Consider the following 13386-nt stretch of genomic DNA (forward strand, 5'->3'; position numbering starts at 1 on the left):
AAATAGTAAGTAAATATAAAACAATGAAAAAAGAAATTAAAATGTAAATAAATGTACACCTACAACATACATACATATACATATACATATACACACACACATCCATATATATATATATATATATATACATATAAGGGCTAGGTTTCATACCGTCCATGCGCAATGTAGCAAGACATGATGTAATCTAGCTCCTATCTGTTATTGAATTAAATCATAATTTTAAACGAGGAACTAGAATCCCAATCGTCCATGCGCTCTGTAGCTGCTAGATGTACTGGGAATTTATTGTATAGCGCCCTTGAGGTAATTTTCACAAAAAAAGGCGCTATATAAATTATCCAAACATAAATATATATATATATATACATACACACACATGAACATATACGCATACACAAATGCACATACATACGCGCACATATATACAGGGTGTTCTTTAAACCCTGTCACATCCGAAACCACGATAATCAGTATGGGCAAGAAGACATATTAGCATATTTAAAACAATATTTAGAATGCAATTTTTTTTTTAAATAAAATATTTAAAAAAACAAATGGTTGCTTACTTCTGCAGGGGAGAAGCGAGGGGGGCGTGGCCATGTGGTTGATGGTGCATCAGATTCCCACCTCCCCTCTCTGCGCATCGCCCTTTCAGAAGTAAGCAACCACTTGTTTTTTTTAATATTTTATTTTTGTAAATTTTAGTCGTTCTAAAAATTCATTTAAATGTGCCAATATGTATTCTTGGTCATACTGATCATCGTGGTTTCGGGTGGGACAGGGTTTAAAGAACACACTGTATAATTAATAATAAAAGAATGAAAACTAATATTTATAAAACGAAAAAAAAAAATAGTAACTAAAAATTTTGCTCTTGAGACGTCTCTATCGAAATTTTGATATTTTTTTAAAAACAGTATTTTCTTTCGTTGAAAAGATATATCGTGCTAAAGTTTTTATCGTATGACAAGCATACTCAGATTCAGATTCGATTGTTGAAGAGATGTTAAAAAATTAAATGCACTTGTTTGAAAAAGTAAAATTTAAATGGTTTTTGATCTTTTGCAAATTTCTATCTTCAAGCCTGACAATATCTCAAAAGTTTTGCATGTAAAATGATTATTATTCTACCTATGTACATTATTGTATTTTGTGATAATTTTTTTTTAAATTTTCATTAATTATATATTAATTATGATATTTTTTATATCAGTTATGTAAAGTGAATAAATAGATAATTATAATATTAATCGTTACCACAAACCACAATATATTTAATAAAAACTTTTATTCCATAAGAGAACATTAATTTCAATTATGACATTAGATTTTTTTTGTAAATAATTTTATTTTTTAAATCGCTTTTAATTATTTGTTACTAGCAAACATTTTTAAATCATGGTATATGTTATTAATGCATTCTGATAGATTTTTTCTTGGTGGAATGAAAAACTTCAGCCCTGTGGGAAATCGGATACAAAAATGTTTTCTTGCGGTAAAAATTAGAGCATTAAATTATACGGCAAAGTTTCTTGAAAATGTACGAAAAAAATAATAAAAAATATTTTTATAAAAACGCACTGATTTGAACGACGTCACTAGTTCATATGAACCTACCAATGATATGAGAGCTATGAAGGATATCTGGTTTGCTTACTGTAAACGAACTAATCGGAAGACCATGCGGAGAAGAACCTCCGACGTCACACACAAAGTTATTTCAGAAATACAAAACTTTGAAAAATCATAGCGCTGACATTACGATACATAAATTTAAAAAAGGCTTAGTTTAATAGTCTATTAACTAATAAAAAAAGACTCTCAGCTGCTTCATTGTATTTTAATTCATCATCATTCCCTTTCCGCACCTTATGGTGCATAGGGCACTGCATTGGTACACCAATCGCAGCGTATCTTGATCATTTTTGTAACATGAAGGTGAGATGATCAGTCTTACGTTTCAAGTGCCAGTCCAGGGACTATAAAACAGTGTTAAATCAGTATTTCATGTGAAACATGTTGGGATCGAACCCGAGACCTCTTGCATTGTAAGCAAATGCAATGACCACTACACCAGGAGGCCGACATTGACATATACAAGACATTTACAAATTATAAGCTATAGATGATCTAAGTTAACAAAAATTGCAAAACCCTTCTCTTGAAAACGCTTAGTGGCTCTCCAAAGATATCTATGTTTTTTCTAGTGTCTTTATGTAACTTGTTAAGATTTTATTTATCAATCACAAGTCACAAGAAATGAAACGAGTCTAATGATTTTAAGTCAAGCACTTTACCACTCATCCAAAAAGTATTAAGGTGTTTCAGTTTATACAAATGTACGTAAATATCTATTATAATAATATTAATGGAATAATTATAAGTTTGATAATGATAAGAATCGAATAATATTTAAGACATATAACATGAAATTATAATTATTTTTAAGGCAATGAATTAATGTATGTATTATGTGCTTTGTAAAAAATATAGGTTATTCAAGTGTTAGTCATTAGAATTTGTAAAATAAATAAATAAATACAATATTACTAACATTGGTTTTATTTCAATTAATTGTTTATTTTGTGGATTATTGTTCGTCGTAGAACATAAATAATATATCGCACCTTTAGAGCAAAAACTACTTAACTAAAAAAAGAACTTAAAATGAGTTAAGGTGATTCTAAACGAAAATATGAAATCAATTTATTAAAGAATAATTTAAAAAATATATATTTATAGATGACAACCATGAAGTTTCGCATAAATAAATTGTCTATGTTTTTATGAATGTATGTATGTGTATGCGCATGGGTGTATGTACGTGTGTGTGTATGTACATGTGTATATATGTGTATATTTATATATACATGTGTGTATATATGTGTATGTCTGTATGTATATTAATCAAAATGTGTATCCGAATAAGTTTATATTTTGTTTGTCTGTGCTCTATATTAATTTGTTAAGTATTATAATATATTAAAATGTAATTGCCTAGCTTGGAACGGGGTATGTACCCTTGTTAGCTGGGCAAAGTGAATATGGAATTGTATTTTGATAAAGAGTGTGAATAAATAAATAAAATAAATTAAAAAAAATTATTCATAGATGGCGCTTTTATAATTTTTTATTGGAAAATGCCATTTTTGCGTTTATTTTCAATGGAAATTATACAAAACTGGGTTTGCAGAAACTTTACACTATATTGATTGTAACAAATACCATAACAATATAATTTAGGTCCTTTCCACAAAATGGTGCACAAAACAAAACAATACAGTGGTGCCTCACACAACGAACTTAATTCGTTCCAGGAGCAAGTTCGTTATGCGAAAAGTTCGTTATGTGAAACGCGTTTTCCCATAACAATACATGTTAAAAAAAATAATTCGTTCTGTAGCATAAAATATGGTAAGATGACATAAAAAAAAGATAAATTTTTTGTTATTATTTTTATTTAGATACATCTAAAAACATAATGAAAAAAACACACATTTTTTAATTTTAAGAAATAATCGAATCTTGCACATCTTCATCCATTTTCCGCTTTTTGGCCGATGGTGCAGTGAAAAACCTGTCCAAAGTCGTTTGTTTCTCTCTTTTCTTCAACATCTGCCGGAAATAACGGACAAGAGTATCGGAGTACAGGTCGTTGATCCTGTTTGCTTCAGCAGAATCCGGATAATGGGCATTGGTAAACTCCTGAACTGCTTTCCATTTGACCAGGATGTTTTTGATGTCAGCAGTTGGAATTGGTTGATTGTTTGATTGTTGCTCCTCGTTATCAGATGACGCTTCTCTTTGAGCATTGTCCTGTTGTTGGGCCAGAAGTGTTTGGAGCTCTTCAGTTGTCAGCTCTTCTTTGTGTTCCTCAATAAGCTCCTCTACATCCTCTTCAACGATTGCTGCGACACGTGCGTAAGTTAAGCGTACTGCTCAGTGACTAACGACTGCCTGCGCGGAAGGATGCAATAAATCGGCAGTGATCGTGTGAAGTGGGCGACTTCGTTGTGTGAAGTGAAGTGGGCGACTTCGTTGTGTGAAGCGAAGTTCGTTGTGTGAAGCGAAGTTCGTTGTATGAATCGTGAAATGAACGAAAAGGAAGTTCGTTGTGTGCAGCGTTCGCTGTGCGAGGCGTTCGTTATGCGAGGCACCACTGTATTTATCTTATTTTTGTAGCGTGAACCCAATAAAATTACCGCGCCGGTAGGATTTGCGTGGCATGTGTGAAAAGGGCCTAAGGATGATGTTCACGAAACAAAGCATGGGGTCATTCAACCGTCACAAACATAAAAATGACACAGAGTTTACAGTATTCCATTGTTAAAGACGTAATCTAATGTTATTTACAAAATAAGAGTGCTATTTAGGTTTATTAAGGCGCTGCCGGTTCGAGGAATTCTGTGGTTCTGTATAATTTTGGAACAAATAAAAAGTTATGAATTCAAAAATATATTACAACATTGTTATAATACGAAATTTACACATAGTGAAACAAATATGGAAAAAGAACTCTAAAATATGTGTTTCCAATTGTGTTCAATTTGTTGCCAAACGATCTTAGAAGTGGCACTACCAAAAGTGACTAGTGCAAAATAAGAGAATGGCTCTTCGACCAAGAGTTTATATATGAATAAAATTGCATATATGTATATATAGATATATACAGGGTGTTCTTTAAACCCTGTCACATCCGAAAGCACGATGATCAGTATGGGCTAGAAGACATAATAGCATATTGAAAAAAATATTTAGATCAAAGGTTTTTTTCAAATAAAATATTTTTTAAAACAAAATGGTTATTTACTTCTGCGGGGAAGAAGCGAGGGAGGCGTGGCCGAGCGGTCGGCGGTGTATCAGACTCCCTCCTCCCCCTCCCCGTTTCTCCCCCGCAGACGTAAGAAGTAAATTTTATTATTTCTAAAAATTTATTTTAATGTGCCAATATGTCTTCTTGCTCATCCTGATCATCGCAGTTTCGGGTGTGACGGGATTTAATGAACACCTGTATAAGAAATATAAATATATTATATGAACATAGAAATATATATATATGTGTAGATATATGTATGTATGTATACACATATATATATAAATATATATTATACATATATATATATATATATATATAATACATATATATATTATACATATAAATATTAATTATATGTTTATTTTATAGTATATATGGTAAATATAAATGTTTGTATAGATATGGATAAAGATATGGATATGGAAATAATGTTTTTAAAAAAAGGCTTTATGGCTTTTAATTATGTACATACCTATTTCTGTTTTAAATTTTGGTATTCCGGTTTTGTATTTATTTTTTATCTTATAATTGCGCTATCGTGTACTTATTTTTTCCTTTTTTTACATTTCTCTAAATATTATTTAAAAATATAAATTTTAATTTTTTTCGCTCCTTATAGTTCAGTTAGTAGTGATTATTATACAATTATGTAGTGTGATCCTATGTTTCCATGTAAAGGATTTTCGCTGACAAGCCATATAAATTGGCTTGGTAGGTCCTGTAATAAAAACAAGTGTTTCTTTTTTAAAAAAAGTAATATTATATGTAAATAATAAATAAACAAATAAAACGTTTTGACACTAGCCATATTCCTAGACTTCATTCTCAAGAATAGGAGATCCGGTAACATCAATAGCATGATCAAATATAAAGAATCACACACCTGATATATGATATTTACCTAAAAGGTTAAAATAAATATTACGTGGTGATTATGACAAACACCTAACCTATACAGGGGTTCTTTAAACCCTGTCACATCCGAAACCACGATGATCAGTATGGGCAAGAAGACATATTATCATATTTAAAAAAATATTTAGAGCAAAGAAAATTTTTTAAAATAAAATATTACACAAAACAAATGTGTGCTTACTTCTGCGGAGGAGAGGCGAGGGGAGCGCGGCCGCGCGTTTTTGGCGTATCAGACTCCCCCTCCCCTCCTCCTTGTTTCTCCTTTGCAGAAGTCAGAAACCATTTGCTTTTTTTGAAATTATTTTTTTTAAATTTTATTCGTTTCAAAAATTTATTTTCATGTGCCAACATGCCTTCTTGCTCGTACTGATCATCGTGGTTTCGGATGTGACAGGGTTTGATGAGCACCCTGTATAACGCATTTGCGTGCACTGTCCGTCCTGTATGTTTGTACTATTAATGTCATATAAATGTGTTTTTTAAATTACATTTCAAGGTTCTTACGTTAATGGTTTAATATAATATATATGTAACCGGTATGTCATCTTATCAGGTAAGTCATCTTAAGCGGAATTCCCCTAATACGGGCGGTAAAATAAGATAAAATAAATCGGGCAGTGCCCTACAAAATATTAACAATACAATATATTTATATATGTATCAATAGACTTGGTGAGATTATGTTCACAGTAAATACTTGTACCTACTATAATAGTCATGCGCATAATCGGTTACACGTAATAAACTATATTATTTCCGTGGCATAATTATTATTCGATTGTATTCATAACCGGTTTTGAGAATATCCAGCTAATCGACTAACAATCGGTAATAGTCAAATCAGGTTAAAACTGATGCCTGGATTAGCCGTCAAAATCATGTTTCTCATCACACACTACTTTTAGGGCCGGTTTTAGCACTACCAACGCCCTGGGCGGGATTTCTACGGCGCCCCCTATCTTCCACCCCTTCAGACCAATACGAAAAAAGGCAAGATTTATAGTGAAATAACCATTTATTAAAAAAATACTAGTAAAATTTTACTTTTCTAGTCTTTATTTCAATGAACTCTTTTATACGTTATTAAGTTTATGTTTTCCACAATTTCATTTTCGATTGACAAAGATTCCAGGTTTGTGAATCTAGATTGAGATATTGTCGATCGTAGATAAGTTTTTATCAGTTTAAGCTTAAAAATACTCATTTTCCCACTAGCAATCGTTACAGGTAGGTATAGTGATCAATATTCGCAACGCTATCCATAAATTTGGGTACAGTTCTTGTAAGTTACGATCTTTGATAAAATTCAAAACAATGACAGGATTAACCACATTCTGATCAGGCAAAAATTATTTCAGACTTATGAGTTCATCACACAACATACAACCATCGTCGGATTTAGAATCTACTGTTAATTTCAATTGGAAATTACCACAGAGTTTGAGTAGGTCTGGTTTGTTTGGAATTTTTTATATTGAACCAAGATTTTGAGTACTCATTTAACTTTTCAAATCTTTTATGGAGTGAAATTGAGGTAGTGACCAAAAGGCTGTAGAAAAATTCAACTTCAAATGACTTTTTTGGAGCAGTTATAGTCTCATCGTGGGCCACTATAACAAGTTTATCGCTAGATTTAGGAAATTTACGAGTTAGTTGGACTCGCGCGATGAGCGAGTGGATAAAATGGGGCGCCTGCAGCGCCCCTTTATATCTGGCGCCCTGGGCGGTCGCCCAACCGCGCCCTACCCTAACGCTGCTACTGACTACAGATATTCTCATTTAAGAAATGTCAGTGCAAAGGGCATTGGTAGTGAAAAGACGGCTATAGCCTCTACTTGAAACTAAAGTAATTATATAGTACAGTGGGTACCCGGCAATATATATTGTACGTCGGCATTTAGAAAGAGACTTTCGGCTATATTTGGCTTTGTAGAGCTTCGTCTTTGTTTTACACGTGTCACGTGGGCGGTTGGGACAATTTTAAATTTACTATCAATAAAATAAACTGTCAGACTCAAATAAAAAACTATCAAACTAAAAATAAAATGAACCATCTGAAGTTTAGATAATTAAATAAATCTAAGCGTTTTTATAAATGACGTTAGAGAAGAAGTGATTGTTTATTTTTGTTCGATTTATAACTTAATACTGTATTTTTAGATTTGCAAATTGTTATAAACAAAAAAAACCTAATTAGAGGGTAATAGTGGAGAGTTACGGAGAATCAGTTATAAAATGCTCACAGCATAGAATTGAATTGAGTTTAGAAGGAGCTTAGAATCATATTTGAATATATCGGACAGTGTCCAATAATTCCCCCACTATGCCCTACTTTCGCCGCGCGCATTCGTGAGGTCGCAGCGTAATGTTGCTTGACGGGGAAAAAAATCATAACACAAATGTAAGGTAAAAAAAAAAATCTGTTAATTTCTCTTATTTTTTTTTGTGCACGCGGAAATATTGATTGACACAACATATTAGATAAATAAAGGGTCATTTAATAAGAGTAATTGAATTAATGAACTGTAAACTTAAAATACAAAACAAATTTTATTTGACATAAAACGGATATTTTTATATCATGTTAAAAATAATATTTGATGTTTTGAAGATAATGTCGGTCAAATGTCGACCACAAAGTTGTTTAATCTGAGATCCAATTTTCATTAATTCTCTCATTATATGAGCAAAGTAGGGTGAAAAAAAATACTACCCTGGCAACACTAACGAAATTTCCATTTTGTTTCTTCGACAATCTGACAGATGGAAAAATAATTCATTTTTTAAGAAATCAATTTGCTACTTACACATTCATTTGCTAAGTACACATGAAATGTGATCCTATCCTGTGTCTTCAAGATCCTAGCAGTTTTTCTACACTTTAAAAGGACACAACACGGCATAGTTGAATTCAAATCAGGAGTTGCGTACTGAGCGACATCTACAATGAAACTAATGGGTCAAAACGTAAACCTACTCATTTATGAGTCGCCTTCTGTTTGATGTGCGTATGTGGTTTTTGGACTATTCTTAATGCTATGGCTTACAGTTATTTACAATGCTATTTATTATTTACAAAACTTACAATTATAAGTATTTTAACAGCCCTGCTCTGATTTGAATTTGAATCGTGCAACAGAGACGATGCTCTACAATGTCAAGTTTGATGAAATGGCCGACAGACTTTTTCTAAGTGCCGATGTATGATATATAGTGCCGGGTACTGTAGAATATATTGTGTCCCTATAAAAAACAATCATCAACAAATGTGTCCCAGTATGCTAGGTAAACGAGGTTTACTTCAAACCATCAAGTACGGTTCAATCGGAAGTGGAATATTCCTAAACATAAGGAGCATTGACATATAATACATAGACATACCATATAGAGCAAAACATTTTTAAAAGTAGTGACACGAAAACGTACCCATTGTTACTAAGTACTGTTTATTTATACCAGGGCTGCATTCAACGAGCATGCATATGCTACCAAAAATTGAAAGATACCCATTTTTAGTACTTACATAAAAAAGTTCGTATTATAACGTTAATAGTCGACATTTATTTTGGGTGGATCCCAATCTGGTTATTTCCTTAAATTCTTTATAATTTCGACCCATGTTTTTCTTTTCGCAGGGTTTTTAAGAATGGAAAGATAATATTAACTCACGTTTATTATATTTACAAACGTATTTCTATCAGTGCACTATAACAAGGAAGAACTTCGCAACTGCGCCGCTAGGCGTAGTTTGACGTTTACAAAAAAAATATATTTATATTTGAATCTAAATTATTTTAAGCTTTGTTCATCACTCGTGAACACATATTTACCAATAATTATTTTTACAATGTTTATCCGAAATGCTTTTACACGTTTTTATGCCACAAGTACGCATTTTTGTTTTGATTCTAAACGTCACGCCCAGCTGGCGGTCAATTAACGACTGAATACGCGTCGGGCATGACTGAGCTTTTGGGCAAAGTGTCATCTTTTTTAAGGGCTCAGGGCATGTCTTTGTGTTTATATGTCAATACGACTGCCTCTTCATACCTCATCATCATTCCCTTTCCGCACCTAATGGTGCATAGGACACTGCTTTGGTACACTAACCGCAGCGTATCTTGATCATTTTTGTTTCGTGAAGGTAAGGTGATCAATCTCGGGGTTAAAGCTAGGGTTTCCTAGGACAGCGTTGCCCGTATCTTAACGGACGTAGTGAACGGTGATGCGGTGGACAGCCGTCGTAGAGGTGACTAGAGAGTGGTTTTATTTTTAACGGTGTTATCAACACTGTTTTCCTAGGAAACCACTCTTTAGTCACCGTTACGACGGCTGTCCACCGCATCACCGTTCACCACGGCCGTTAAGATACGGGCACCGTTGTCCTAGGAAACCCTAGCTTTAGTGGTCAGCGCGTGTGCTTCCCATGCGAGAGGTCTCGGATTTGATTCCCGACATGACGTGAAATATTCATATGAAAAGGTGTTTTTGCACTAGTATATTTCATATCCCCTGGACTGGTATCTGAAGCGTAAGACTGATCAATTTACCTTCATGTGAAAAAATTTATCCAGATACACTGCGAGTGGTGTACCAATGCAGTGCCCTATGTACTATTAGGGGCGGAAAGGCAATGATGATGATGATGATGCAGGTGATTAATCTTACGCTTCAGGTACCAGTGTAGGGACTATGAAATATTCTAGTGTAAAAACACCCTTTTAAATAATATTTCGTATCAACCATTTCGAGAATCGAACCCGAGACCTCTTGCATGGTAGGCAAATGCGCTGACTATTACACTACGAGTACAAAAGTAATTTAAATTATAAAACAATACAATGTGTGCATATGCATGTGTATGTATGTGTGTATGTTTTTATATGTAAATTTATTCAATATCTTTCATTTCCTTATTATTGAATCTTTTAGTTTTTCTCGTGTTATCTTTAATTTTAACTAAATGTACATACTTATGTTTCACTGCTGCACTTGAATGTATTTCTAATAAATGTAAAAGCCCGTAGGGCGTGTAAATTAATAAATAAATAAAAGTTATAAATAAAAATACCTACATGCTTAGAAACATCTTAAAGATTATTTCCATTGAATCACCGATGTGACAAATTATCCTTACGATCACGTCAGCCATGAGGCCCATAACCGATTAATAGTCGATAAATCGGACGTTCTCAAAGCCGGTTATGAATTATTCGGATATATCCATTAATCTCTTGTGCGCACCGCTACAAAATACCCAATGAGGTCATTACTTTCTCGACATTTCTCTTCATCCTGTGATCTTACACCTTTACAGTTAGTCGATTTTAATCATCGAAGCCAAATCAAATCGAAATTTGAAATAAGCCATTCCATTAATATGTTTTGTACCTACATAATAAAAGGTACTGGCTAAAAAAAGTAGGCAGATAACGCATTAAAACTCCATAAAAAATAACCCAATTAAGTCCACTAGCCATTGAACTTGCGAATATTGTATGTAGGCCCAGTATTCTGTGCGTTGGCGACTTAAAAAATCCAAGTAACTCCCACATTTCCCATTAAATCGCATTTCGCACGAAAGAGTGTTTTCGACTCGAGAGAAGTACCCAGGTACAACAACAGCAACAGACCATCACGCCGTTTCCCCGTAAGGGTATGCAGAAAGGATAGCACGTCACATCACTCTAGCTTTGCATACAGATCTCGCTTTCTCTACATTCATACATCTTCCCATGCACGCGCGCCGATTATTCCGACTTTTAACATGTCCATCATCAAGCGTTTGTTGGATTTGGTCATGCCATGTCTTTCTCGGTCTCCCTCTATTTCTGCATCCATCAACATTCGCATTGTAAATATTCTTAGCCGTACTTCGCTGTCCATTCGCTCTACATGTTCAAACCAGAGCAGAGCTCCTTTCTTGATTTTGTCGATAATGCTTATCTCAGCCCCGCATAATTTACGGATCTCAACATTTGTGCATCTATAGTACATAGTTTTACCACACATTCGCCTGAGAGATCGCATTTCGACAGCATGATAAGATATATGAATGTAGAGGACGCGAGATATGTATGCAAAGACTGAGTGATGTGACGTTCTATCCTCTCTGCCTATCCTTACGGGGAAACGGCGAGGTGGTTTGTTTTTGTTTATCAAAAAAAAACTGTGTGATATGTATTGTTTTTTATTATTTAATAGTTTTGTACAGAAAACTATTATGTTGAATGTACATATACAGGGTGTTCATCAAACCCTGTCACATCTGGAACCACGACGATCAGTATGAGCAAAAAGACATAATGGCACATTAACATATTTTTTTGAAACGAATATTAAAAAATAAAAATATATCAAAAAAAAGGAAATGGTTGCTTACTTCTGCAGGGGAGAAACGAGGGGGGGAGGGGAGTCTAATACGCCCGACAGCCGCGCACCCCTCACTTCTCCCCTGCAGAATTAAGCAACCATTTGTTTTTTTTTTTTATTTCATTAAAAAAAATTCTTTGCTCTAAATATTTTTTAAATACGCTAATATGTCATCTTGTCCGTGCTGATCATCGTGGTTTTGGATGTGACAGGGTTTAAAGAACACCTGTATATGTTCATGATTATAGAAGGCATTTGTAAATAAAATAAATCAATTATGAATAAATATATAAATGGTACAAATAGTGTATTGAAAACTTTTGAATAAAACTCCCGTTGGTCCCTTTTTCTCTTATATCACTCAAATTACATACATTAATTTTATTATTTTAATCAAATTTCTCTTTTGAAATTTGTATTACTACTAAAATCGCTTTAATGAAATTTTTTATTTTTTAAATTTATTTATTTAATTTTTGTACATAATGTTATTTGTACATTGGCGGGCTTATTGCCAAATGGCAATTTCTTCCAACCGACCAATAAAATAAAAGTTTTATTTTTATAATTCAAAATTTTATCGACTTCTCTTGGTTTAAAATCTCCTTATATTGCTTTAAAATCTCCTTATATTGCTTTTTTCAAAATTTAAAGATTACTTGCTATACTTGTTATTCCTTCTTTATTTTTTCTTTTTTCTCTGCTGCATTGGCATGTTTTTATACTTTTAAACTACTTTTAATTACTTATATTATATATGTAAATAAAATCAATATATTTCTGCTCTTACTAGAATGTGTCATTAATTTTGAAGATATTTTTTAAATTGACCTAAATTTATTGTCTTATATTTCACTTAAAGATTCTTCTCGTCGTTTCTTTGAATCCCTTAAAATAAATATGTGTATATTTATGTTTTTCCTTTTTTTAAAAATGTTATTACTATTTTATTTTATTTTTACATCTGAGCATGTTTTTCATTCTTTATTTCAATTCTTAACTTTTAATTACTCTTACAAATTTTCTTCATTTTTAATATTATTTCCATTTGTTAATATTCACTACAAACTACAAACTTTAAAATATCTTTTTTTCACTTAAATTTTAATTTTTAAACAACTTTCATTTATGTTTTTCTTTTTCCTTCTCTTTTTTATTCTTTCATAATTAACCTTACATATAATTGCTTTATAATATGGAAACTTCACTGGTCCATTAGAATTAAATCTAATTGTGTAAAATATTAAACTTTGTAACTGTAATGTATGTTTCCTAAATAAAAA

Source organism: Micrasema longulum, unplaced genomic scaffold (genome assembly GCF_059751315.1).
Source record: "Micrasema longulum isolate JH-2025_06_02 unplaced genomic scaffold, ASM5975131v1 h1tg000928l, whole genome shotgun sequence".
In the NCBI taxonomy this organism is placed as follows: Eukaryota; Metazoa; Arthropoda; class Insecta; order Trichoptera; family Brachycentridae; genus Micrasema; species Micrasema longulum.